General features: G+C 42.7%; 1 non-coding gene across 1 annotated transcript; it reads right to left on the bottom strand.

Moving 5' to 3' along the window:
* Nucleotides 1-1,781: 1,781 nt before the first annotated feature.
* On the bottom strand, nt 1,782-1,888 carry LOC120266211. The gene has a single exon (XR_005538053.1). It is a non-coding gene; the product is annotated as a small nucleolar RNA R71 (small nucleolar RNA).
* Between the last annotated feature and the right edge of the window lie 10,482 nt (nt 1,889-12,370).

Genomic DNA, 12,370 nt, shown 5'->3' with positions numbered 1-12,370 from the left:
TCCCACTTTGCCCTAGAAAATCAGCCCAATATATATCCCGTCAGGTCCATACGGGCTCCATGCTGGTGCATGGAGCCCGTGAAGCTCATTGCCGTTTCGCCCAGAAAGGTGTCGGTGCTACAGTGTTTATGCTACAGTATTTCTGCTATAGTAGCCGAGAGTTGTGAAATTCCAGCAAACCTCACAGGCACCCATGCGGGCGCTTGGACCCCATGAAGCTCACAGCCGAATGCCTGCTATAGTGCCGACACCCCAAAAATGCCATTTTGGTGTCAAATTCGTCCAATTTGCAATTTTGAGCTTCGTTCGGTTCATTTAAGATCTGCAACACCGAAATAACCAATTTATACTTAAACGGGCATAAATTCATTAAAATATACACAAATAATACAAGATTAATTCATATAAAATACATACATTTAGGTGTTTATCACGTCCCCTTTCCCCTCCAATGTGATTTATCCAACCTCCACATTCCAAGAGTTCTTTGCGGTCATAGTAGAGTGAATGGGCTAAGGGATGACCTCCGTTGGGGCTTAGTTGCACTGGCAACGGAGTGAAGCGTTGAAGTGACTTTAACACCTAGGGCTTAATTGTGACTAGGGGTCTTTCACCTGGACCAAAGGGTTAGATCTATACATTGGAATAGGGTTTATCAATTGGAATCCCTAGAGTCTCTTGCAACTCTACACAGTGTGAGGTGTTGAGATTGATAGATTTCTCCGCCGGGACATAGTGTAGAGTTAGCCATGGTTGACCTTAGGTTTGGGACCATCTGTTTAAGGATTTTCACGACTCATTAAGCGTCAATTAGGACATATAATAGTTGATTTTGCACTTGAAGAAATTGTCCTAGGTGGAACAATATCCGAGTACTCCACTTCTATCGATTGCCTTACCTCTCATTTATTTGTGCTTCTCTCTTTCATGTTTCTTTTATTCTTGCTTTCATTACATTTTATCAACAAAATCATTATTTAGTCTTCGTTTAGTTAGATAGTAATCTTGGTATTTTTATTCTCTACTCCTTGTGGATATGATACTCACTCACATGGGATTTATTACTTTGATAAACCTGTACACTTGCGGGTCACACCCAAGGGGCGTTGTCAAGGTTTTTGGCACCCTTTCCGGGGAGTAGGTGTTTAGAGATACTTTACACTTTGCTAATTTAGCTATTCATTATTTATTCTATTTCACATTTTCTTATTCTATCATCATTCTTATTTTTCTTTCCTTTTTGGTTGTAGCTCCAGGTTATGACCCAAGGGAACCCTTCGCAAATTATTGAAGGAGATCCTAAGCTTGAGTGTACACTTAGAAGAAGGGGAAAAGAACCTGTACAAGAACCATCAATCCGAGTTGAAGTAGAAGGTCAAGGGTCGGATAATATGGCTAAACAGAATGTGCAATAGAGAACACTTTCTAACTATGCTAGAGCTTTCATTTTGGACACACAATCGAGTATTGTGTGATCCTCGATCACAGCTCCAACCTTTGAGCTGAAATCGGCATTCATCTAAATGATACAACAGTCAACGCAGTTCAATGGTTTGGCCGATGAGGATCCGAACAATCATATTGAGAACTTCTTGGAAGTTTGTGATATGTTGAAGATTAATGGAGTGTCGGATGATGATGTCAAATTGAGGGCTTTCCCATTCTCTCTCAAAGGAAAAGCCAAGCAGTGGCTTCATTCATTGCCAAAGGCTTTCATCTCGACTTGGAATGAAATGGTCAAAGCCTTTCTTGCGAGATACTTTCCCCCGAGAAAGTCAGCAAGGCTTCGTAATGAGATATCCTCATTCATACAGATGGAGCTCGAATCATTGTTTGAGACATGGGAGTGATTCAAGGACCTTTTACGGAAGTGTCCGTAACACGGTTTCCCCGACTTGATGATCATTCAAATTTTTTATAATGGGTTGAATCCAAGTACAAGATAACTTCTAGATGCTACCACAGGAGGTACAATGGGGAACAAGACCCCTGATGAATCCCGACAATTGGTAGAGAAAATGGCCATGAATATCTACCAGTGGAACTCGCGGAAAAGGAAGAAAGTAGCCGGACTCCACGTAATCGATGTAGTCACTTCTTTGGCGGCCCAAGTGGAATCATTGAGCAAGAATTTAGACCTTCTAACTTCTAATAGATTGGCAGCCGTAACTACTTGCACAGGTTGTGGGGGAGGACATGCTCCAACCGATTACCCTATTTCTATTGGTGATGCATCTTCAGTTGAGCAATTTTTTATGGAGTAACCACCAAGGGTAGCAGTAAGCCATTGAACCACCGGGTTTCCAACAACAACAACAACAAGCCCCAAACATGGAGAATTGTGTTTCAGGTTTGGAGACCCAGATGAACGATTTAGAGAAAGCCTTGACCAGATTTGTGTAGACATCGGACAATCAGTTTCAGTCAGTCAAAGCTACACTTCGCAACCACACTGCTTCATTGCACAATCTAGAGAATCAAGTGGGGCAAATTGCGAAGTCTCTATCAGAGAGACCAAAAGGAAGCCTACCGAATAATACCGAGACTAATCTGAGAGAACATGTGAAGGTGATCACTTTGAGAAGTGGTCTTGAGGTTAAGGGTAGACCTCCTAGTGAGAAGACCAATGTTAAAGTACTCGAGGTCATGGAGGTTGAGGAGAAAGCTAACAAAGAGAAAGAGGTGGTACCCCCACCTTACAAGCCAAGAATCCCGTATCCTTCAAGATTGAAAAACAACCAAAATGATGAGCAATACAAGAAGTTCTTGGGTCTATTCAAGCAAATGCACATCAATATTCCTTTTATGGAGGTGTTGTCTCAAATGCCTCGGTATGCCAAGTTCTTGAAAGATTTATTGACCAATAAGAGGAAGTTGGAGGAGAGTGCATTGGTGATCTTAGATGCCTCTTGTTTGGCGGTATTGCAAAAGAATATGCCTAACAAGAAGAAATATCCCGGAAGCTTCATCATCCCATGAAACATTGGTAATATTGGTGAAGAAATGGCATTGGCGGACTCTAGGGCTACTATCAACGTCAAACCATATACCTTTTTTAAAAAGCTAGGCTTTTAAGAGCCTAGGCCCACTCAGATGACATTGTAATTGGCGGACCGAACAGTGAGACATCCCGGGAGGGGCGTCATTGAAGACATACATGTCAAGGTGGACAAGTACATATTTTCTGTAGACTTTGTAGTGTTGGACGTTGATGAGGATGTAGATATTCCTTTGATACTTGGGAGGCCATTCTTGCGCACTTCCAAGGCATTAATCGACATGGACGGCGGGGAGTTGACACTGAGGGTTGGAGATGATAAGCCATGCGACATTCTCTTGACTTCAATGATACTATGTATTTTGTTGACACTACTGATAAGATAGTTGATGAATATGTGTAGAAAATGTTGAATCCGGAACCGTACGAGGGGTTGCTAGACCAAGAGGTGGATAATGAAGAAGTAATGATGCTAAAACTTGATCGCTTTCCTGCAAGTGTACGGGATCGCCAAGCAATACCCCTCGTGCGAGCACGAGGGAGTCATATTCCCAAGGGCCCAAGAAGCTACTCTTACTTCCTCTTCGCTATGTTGTTTAACCTCCAAGTTTGAATGTGATAGTGATAAAACAAATAAACAAGTAAAATGCAAATAAAATGCTAACAATGAAGGCAAAATACGAGGGGATAATCAAGGAAAGAAAATGGTCGCGGATGAGGATCCTCTCAGGGGCTACTAAAGTGTGCAAGATGCCAGAACTAACATGCAATTGGCTAGTTGGACCGAGAAAACCCTAGATTAGATCAAACCCGATGGTCACAGAGATTGACCCCTAATCCGGTACGAGTATTGTATACAAAATCTCTTCTGCCCAAATCCTCCTATGATTGCAATGGGAAAGGTGGTTTCCTCAAGTTAGGGTTAGAATACAAGCTAATACTTAACCCTAGAATTGGAAAGGTATAAATACCCGATGGTCACGGCGTATTTTTATGTGTTTCCCTTCCAAGCTTAGTGAGTCTAACACTAGGGCAATGGTCATGCAACCTAGCATTTCCTAAGAATTAATACACTGAGTTCTCATGCATACCAAAGCATTCAAATACACTAAGCAAGGATCACAAACAAGCCAAAATACAATAGAAAGAACCAAGCATCCATACAAGCACAAGTTTACCCCCAAGGTTCACCTACATCTGGTGACCTTGGGGTTTAGTTGTTCATAGTCATCAAATACAACAAGAAATCCATGGAATGAAGGCCGAGAAGCTTCCAAAGACGCCACACAAGAGGTGGCTTCCCTTGTCTTCAACCTCATCTACACAAGCCCTAGGAGTAGATCTCGCCCAAAATCGCGCTCTCCTCATCGAATCCTCCATGGAAATGCCCTCAAAACCTTACTTGTAGCTCCGATTTGGTGTGGTGGTGGTGAGCTCCAAGAAGAAGGCTTCTGCCTCTCAAAAGAAACCCTAACAATGCTTATAAAGGGATGAACTCGGGCTTCCCTGCAGGTGGCATCACGCTCAGAATACTGCCTGTAAGGAAATCCAGACTTAGACTTTTTCTGAAATTTTCATGTTCCGGGCTACTACAGTGCATGTACAGTGCCCGGGGTCCAAAAATGACATTTTCGATGTCGATTTCTTCTTTCATTCCGTTGTTAAGCTCACCTAGGCTTTCTTTGTGCCTGAAACATGAAATAAAATGATTAAACCATAAAAAGGGCATCGAGTTCTCAATAAAATACAATAAACATGCACATTGGTACATACAAAATACGTACATTTAGACATTTATCACTTGGTCTAGAAGAGAAAAATCCATCTACTCCCGAAATCATGAAGGTGCTCTGGAAGATGAAGCTAGCAAGGAGACACCACAAGAAATGCCCAAGGCTGTTGGGAATGTGCAAGAACAGAACAAGGTTGACAAACCCTTGTTAAGTGGAACCAAGCTTGACAACTCTCCTTCTACCTTCAAAAGACTATGTTCATCATGCTTTCAAGTCATGGGTAAGAGGGAAACCTTCATCTATGAACCCTCGTGAGGTAAGACAAGGTACGTCAAGCTAAGTGACGTTAAACAAGCATTTCTTGGGAGGCAACCTAAGTATTTATTGTTTTCCTAGTTTTTAGTTTAGTCTTTGCATGAATAAGGCTTTAGGTGTTGGTGTCTTGATTCTTAGATGCTTTTGCTGTGATTTTCTAATGGACATTGTGGTGTTATCATGTGCCTAATCATGTGTGGCGAAGAATCTTGGTTGTTTGAGCGTGTTTTCCATGTTTTCTCTAGTTAAAATTGCATTGATAGGTAGGCCCTGAGTGTATATTTGTGTTCAGGAATTTTCTAAGTGTCAAGAGAAAAGACACGCACGTGTAGAATTTCCGCACGGGCATGTGTTTTTGTTCAGAGCTCATCCAGAGACGGCACAAGGGTGTGGACTTGCTCCTTTGAGCGACCTTGTGATGGTCCACGTCCATGCAGAATTTCCGCACGGGCGTGTATTTCCCTGCAGAGACTTAGAGATTTTTCCCAAGAAGACGCAGGGGCGTGGACTCGCTCATGTGGATGATTCTGTCAACAAACGCACGGGCGCGAGTAATTTCCGCATGCCTGTGTGGTTCTTTACAGAGAATTTCTCCTCAATCCTGAGAAAAAAGAGGGGTGCGCGTCTGCCCCTTTGAATTTCCAAGTAAGGATCCACGCCTGTGTGGAATTTCCACATGGGCATGTGAAACATTTTGAGAATTTTCTTGGTTGGACAGAGAAGCCACAGGAGCGTGCTTCTGCGCTTATGGGTCGGGCTCACGGGCGTGGGTATTTTCCGTAAGCCCGTGTGGAAGTGTTCAGAGTATTAGAGTGTTATCCCGAGAGTGCACAGGGGCGTGTATCTGCCCCTGTGGATGCTTTCCTGAAGCTACACATGGGCGTGGGTTATTTCCACACTCCCGTATGGATGTGCAGAATTCCAAAGAGACGCGAGTTTTCCTTAAAATCTCTTCGCGTCTCCTCTTCATTGCGCTATAAATCTCTCCAAAAACACTCTTGATCATCCTCCTGACTTTGTGCCATTATTTTAGAGGGATTCTTACTCGATTTCCCGCCCATTTTCAAAGCTTTTTAACTCATCTCGTCGGTAATCCTTCAATCCCCCTTTTCTTCGCCATTACTTGCTTTTATTGTATTATAGTGGCTGAATATGCTTGGTTTTTATTCTAGAAGGGTAATTGCATGTTTAGAAGGGGTTTAGGAATGTTTTTATCATGTGTTTTTGAATATCTGGCATGCAGTCATGCGGTTTTCACGTCCTGCAGATCCACACGGGCGTGTGGAATTTCTACAGGGCTGTGTTGATTCCTGTAGTGTTATTTTGTGAACACTCTTGATCGATTCTATTGTTAAATTTTGTAGATATGGCTCCCAGGTCAAAGAAGCAAGAGGGTAAGTGTTCCAGGGAGACTTCACCTGAGTAGGCATACATTGGATTCTCGAATCCCGAGCATCAAAGTCAATTTGAGCGGTTATCGGGGCTCAGATTTGGGCAGTCTTATGTTGTGGACTTGAGTGTACTGAGAGATGTTCAGGAAGGTGATGAGTTAGCCGATGAGATTGATGAGCTATTGGCTGTGGGAAGCTGGAGGAGATTATTATTGATTTGAGAGCTAGCTATACGCACATTGACACTGGAGGTATTGGCGTCCTTCGAGTTCGATCAGCCGTATGGGAGATTCAACATCATTGATGTTATACAGTTTAAATTATTCGGACGTCAACTTAGGATGAGTGTAACTGTGTTTTTAGTTAGTATTGGCTTGTATGACGAGGCATACACAGATACAGAGGAGTATGGATACTTGCTGACGGATTACCCTAGCACCCTAACCCCACATCAAGCATACCGAGTATTATGTGGATAGGGGCAATATGAACCGAGAGTGTCTAAGGCTTCATGTTTGTCCTGACTTAGCTACAGATATTTACACTTAGTTCTTAGGAGATCTTTGAATGGCCGAGGTGACAACATAGGTGTTTTGAGCCGGCAGGTGTTACTCTATCTATATTCCATGGTCCAAAATGTGCCAATTCACCTGGGGCACATAGTGACCGACTTCATGAGGTACCAAGGTCAGCATGGGAGAGTGGGAGTATTATTCGCTGGCCCCTACATCACTAGACTCATCCTGGGGATGGGTCTTCTGGATGCTATCCGAGATGCCGAAAAGACAGTCATCCCTTCCCTTCTTGGACTCGATACGATTAGGATGATGGGTTTAGTGAGCAGATATGGGACTGGAGCATACATTCTGGCTATGCCTACCCCAGGGACCGCTGAGGGTGGAAAGGATGTAGCGGAGGGCACACGACAAGTTCCTAAGCCTTAGTTTGCACCGATGGAGACCGGGGCATCCCTTACAGCAAGCACAGGAGACACCCTGGCGCCCGGTACCCATTTTTCACTCCTTCTCGAGCCCATGATCTTTTTGAGAGACTCGAGAGTGTTGTGAGTGTACTTTAGACCGAGATCGCCAAGGTCCGGGCTATACAAGTTACACAGTATGCAAGGATGATGGCGCGTCTTGACGCCATACTGCAGTTATTAGAGCGAGACACGTCCTCTCCTTTCATCGGGAGACCTAGGACCCTTCCGGCCCCACAAGCCTCACCATCACCAGAACGACCGGCACCATTCAATTATGTACCACTAGCAGCAGCAGCAGAGCTAACACCGACGCTTGATGCGTCTTTCTTTTTCTTTATTTCTTTCTTGTTTTTGTATTTTATTTTGTATTATTGCTAGACTTACACTACTCAAAAAGGATCTTCCTTCTGAGTTTATCTTTCATTTTATTGTCTCGAGTTGTATTTTATTGCTCTATCTTTTATATACTTGAGTTGTTTTTATTTTTATTGAGCTTCACTTAATCCTCTTGTGTATGCGTGCAGATGGTCTTGTCAGTATGGGAATTAAGAACTAGTCATGGACACTGGCAATGTGGGCTGTGTGTGCTTCATAACATGTTGGAACTTTAATCCCAAGGATTTAACTTCATTAAACGCAACATTAGGAGTCAAGGGAGTATTGTTTAAATTGCCCACTCCCACATATTTGCTTGATTACTATACTTTCTATTGTGCTTGCATGTGTACATTGAGGGCAATGTACATCTTAAGTGTGTGTGTGGGGGGGAGGGGAGTTCACTTTGCACATGTCTTTTTACACAAGTTTTTGATTAACATACATGCTCACGTAGCCAATGGCTGTTCACCTTAGTTGCAATGCTTGTATTCTTGAGTTTAGGAGATATTTTAACATTGAATGTTCTCATGCGCTAGTTTTTACTTGAATTTCTAGGAATTTTTGCGCGATGAATATTTGTGCACCACTCAGTCATGAAACTCTTTTGGAGAAATATTTCCCGACTGATTAGTTTTGTTTCTTGTTCCATTTTGCTATTTAAAAAAAGGAAAACGAAAAAGAAAGAAAAAAATAGATTGTTTAGGTGTGCATTGGGGGTGGAAAGAGCTAGCACCTATTAAGTATGAAGCTACTCTCATAAGTGGGATACTACTTATGCCCTAATGAGAAAAAAAGCTATCTCATGGGATGAGTGAAAGCTACCACCCCGATAGAAAGAGTGACACATCCGTATATGCATGTAAACCGCAAGTTGATAAGTGTCTAAATGTAGATGTTTTCATATATATATCGTATTCACTTTGAATGTATTTTATGAGGTTTGATGCCCGTTTTATGCTTAATCATCTACTATTTGCTTTGTAGGGCATAAGGAAGCCATGGAGAACAAGAAGATATCATTTGGGCGAAAAGAGAAGAAAACAGGAATTTCATACTACCCCCATACTACCCAGTATGGGGTCGTATGCACTGTAGTCAGCGGAATGATTCAGAGTGTTTGCCCAGATTTCCATACTACCCGAGTATACGGGGCTGTATGGAGGCCGTATGGAGGCCGTATGCACCCCGTATAGAACGTGAATCTAGGGTTTTTGAGTGCTATATGACCCCCAAACGACCCGTACGACCCGGGGGTATATATACTGACTTTTAGGGCAAAAAAGTAACTTTTGGCTAGACTTTTTGTGGGCATATTTTGGGGAGACACTTGAGAGGCTTGTGGCGACCTTGGGGAGGAGAAGAAGGGCAAGGAAGCTAGAAGATCATCCAAGCCCAAGGTCCAAGACTCTCAAGGCAAGAAGGCAACTTCATTCAAGGGGAGATCTACCACGATTTGAAGGAAGGAGACCCGCGGCTAGAGGAAGCGTCATTGGGCACTCCTTTGGCAGGGAAAGTGTCATTCGGTATATTCTTCACCTCCTCCTCCACCATTTCATCTAGGGAGTGTCATTTATGCTTTTGTTTCATCTTTTGATTGTTTGTATTGCTTGTTGTGGGATGATGACACACTAGACCCCCAAGGCCACCGGGTGTTGGTGAACCTTGGGGGGTTTTATCCTGTATGTTGGATAATAACTTGTTAATTTCATGTTTAGGTAATTTTGAGATTTAATCCATTGTTTTCATGCTAAGTGCTACACTAAGGAGAAATCCGTAGCTCTTTTATGAGTGATGCATGTAGATGTGACTTGCTCTCATGTATTAGATCATGAATGGATTAGAAGGGGATACTTGTATCATCACGCCGAGAAATCGGGTGTTTGGTAGCCCTCCATGTAGGTTTAATCCGAAGAAGAGTAGGTTTACTCCTAAGTGAGATTTTCTCATACTTAATGCAATCGTAGGGATATGGATTTGGGAGAAATTCCTATCTATGTTCGTATGGGATTAGGGTTCAATTGCCGAGAAATTGGGGTTGTTCTAATCTTGGAATCTCATGGTCCATTTTACCCTTGCATCTTTAGATCATCATCTATGTTGCATGATAACCCCTCAAGGGGATCCACATCCATAGGCCTTTGCATTTCATTGATTCTCTTGCTTGCTCATTGCTTGTTCTCTCTAATTTGTTGGCAAATATCGTTTTAGCTTTAATTATATTTAGTAGAGTAAAATCCATCGCTTAAGATATTAGGCTTGATAATAGCTCAAGAAGGAGTAATAGGAGATCCTTAGCCCCGTGGAATACGATCCTCGTGTCTTCACATGAGTTATTACTTGGCGATCCCGTACACTTGTGGGGAATCAATCACAAGTGTACGGGTGTCAAAATAATAATCCCAGATGAGTGGGTATCGTATCCACAGAGAGTAGGGAATAAAGATACTTGAGTTGTTTCTTAACTAATGTGGAAGATAAATAGTGATAAGTGCGACAAAATATGAAATAACGAAAATAAAAACAACAAGATAGAAGGCACAAGTAAAGGAGAAGGTAAGACAATTGATAAAGATGGGGTACTTGGATACTGATCCGCCTAGGACAATCGTTTCAGGTGCAAGAACCCTCTATTAAACTTCCTAATTGATGCAAGAATGAGTCATGGAAATCCTTAATTACATGATCCCAAATCTAAGGTCAACCATGCCTAACTCTATACATGCCCCGGAGGAAAGATTGAATAACCTCTCAACCTCACACTCGCATAGAATTGCAATGAGCTCTATGGATTCCAAGTGATAAACCCTATTCCTATGTATAGATCTAACCCTTTGGTCCAAGTGAAAGATCCCTAGCCACAATTAAGCCCTAGATGCTAAAATCACATCAACGCTTCACTCCGTTGCACTCGCAACTAAGCCCCAGAGGAAGGTCATCCCTTAGCCCATTCACTCTACTATGGCTGCAAAGAATTCTTGGAACGTGGAGGTAGGATAGATCACACCGGAGGGGAATGGGGACGCTACGCTACCTCTTGACTCATCCTCTCAACCCTCTCCAATCTAGCATTCTCTAACATTCATGGTGTGTCACTCACTCATAAGAGTTACCAAGAAGAACTCTCAACCCTAGTGTCACTCTAGAGGAGTATTCATACAATCAAGTCTCCAATATTGAAACTTACAATAAACATCAATTAATTGAAAGCACAATACAGGGGTTCAATGAAACGAATACATCCTAGGGTTCACAAATACCCAAGTATCCACTAGGGGTTTAGCTCTCCATGGAGCTAGATACAATCAATGAAATCGAATGTAAAAACAAAGCATCCATAGAAAAATCGCCTTGTTAGTCGTGGCGATGGTCTTGTGGAGAGTCCTCTACTCGTCGCAAGGGTCCCTTTGCCTGACCTAGGATACATCTCGCCGGATCGGTGCTGACGAAAGCTCTCCCACTAACCTTCTTCCAAACGGCGCGCGATGTCGGAGCCGTAGAACCTCTCCGAAGCCCTACCCAATATCTCTCAAAACCCTAGCTGTCGTCCTCTCTCAAGTTGCGGAAAAGATGGAGTAAAGAATGCTGAAATTGGGGCTGAAATCAGCTTTTAATGGGCTGGAATCGGTAATCCACACGCCCATGTAGGCACCCCTGTGGATTTTTCACTCGGCCAAGTGGAATTTCCACACGCCCGTGTGGATTCTCTTTTTCCCTGTTTTCTCGGCCGGCTGTAAGCAGTGCTACTACTGTATCTTTGCTACAGTGTTTTCTATAGTGCCCTGCTATAGTGCCTACCTGAAATACTCATGAATCCATACTTTCATCGAGGTAACGCAAACGTGAACACGTTTACATCGTGGATTGCCTTGCTTCTTCAATAACGAACATATTGGTGGAGGTCTTGTTCTATATACACAAGTCAGAATGCTTGAATGCGACTGCCCTTGTGCCCCTCCAAATAGTTGTGCTAACTCAAGTACGAGGAGGTTGGCACACATTCCTGCATCTGGAACCCGACCTATGTCTTCGCGTTTGAACCTTTAGCAAGATTTCCTCTAAAATTTGTGCATTACGACCCACATTGGCTTCTTTCTCTCATAATCGGCCTCACAACCCTACCTGCATAAAAGTAACATAAATACACCCATATTAGCGTTAAAACCCGAGAAAAGTAATGCTCAACACAAGGAAAGAACACTTCCTATTCTTATCGCTCAAACACTTATCAAACTCCCCCACACTTATGCTTTTGCTTGTCCTCAAGCGAAGATTAAAACATTATACGCATAGATAAAGGAGACATTGGAAGTGCTTGGCCTTAGGTTCACCAAAGCATACAAAGAGTTCATTCTACAAGTACGGGAAATTTCAACACTAAATACGTAAAATCAATGCTCTAGCTAAAAACTTGAATAAAAAAGAGCGACAAACCCAAAATCTTGTAAGTGTGTGAACTCACTCAAGTTAACCCAAAGTATATTCCGCAAAGTTCTATGTACAAAGGACTTATTTATCTACAAAAGGTAACAGCAATTCAAAAAGGGTAGTAGCTTCACACATCCTCTAAGGTAGC

The sequence above is a fragment of the Dioscorea cayenensis genome, chromosome 7 (genome assembly GCF_009730915.1).
Source record: "Dioscorea cayenensis subsp. rotundata cultivar TDr96_F1 chromosome 7, TDr96_F1_v2_PseudoChromosome.rev07_lg8_w22 25.fasta, whole genome shotgun sequence".
Classification (NCBI taxonomy): domain Eukaryota; kingdom Viridiplantae; phylum Streptophyta; class Magnoliopsida; order Dioscoreales; family Dioscoreaceae; genus Dioscorea; species Dioscorea cayenensis.
The sequence above is the reverse complement of the archived record's forward strand: the minus strand, read 5'-3'. Positions and strand labels throughout refer to the sequence as shown.